Source organism: Protopterus annectens, chromosome 1.part1 (genome assembly GCF_019279795.1).
Source record: "Protopterus annectens isolate FY-2018-M chromosome 1.part1, PAN1.0, whole genome shotgun sequence".
Classification (NCBI taxonomy): domain Eukaryota; kingdom Metazoa; phylum Chordata; order Ceratodontiformes; family Protopteridae; genus Protopterus; species Protopterus annectens.
The window spans coordinates 892,979,903-892,980,188 of record NC_056726.1 but is presented as its reverse complement, the minus strand read 5'-3'; positions in this window follow the sequence as shown (position 1 = coordinate 892,980,188).

Below are 286 nucleotides of genomic sequence, written 5' to 3'. Positions count from 1 at the left end.
TGAAAGAGGGATATAAACCCTGAAATATCTGAAACAGCTACAATGACTGTTTCTCAGAACTCTAAAAATGATTGTTCACATCCAGGTCACAATACTAAAGAAATAGTACAGATAAAAAGACATTGGATCAAGGTAGTAAACATATGCCACAAAGTCCTCAGAATGATATAACATCGTGAATGAGTCAGACAAAAGCTAATAAGAAAGGTTCTGGACTGAATGTCTTAAATCTAGGAACAACGTCTAAGGAGAATGCCTCTCATATTCCATTTTATTTCAGATCTAC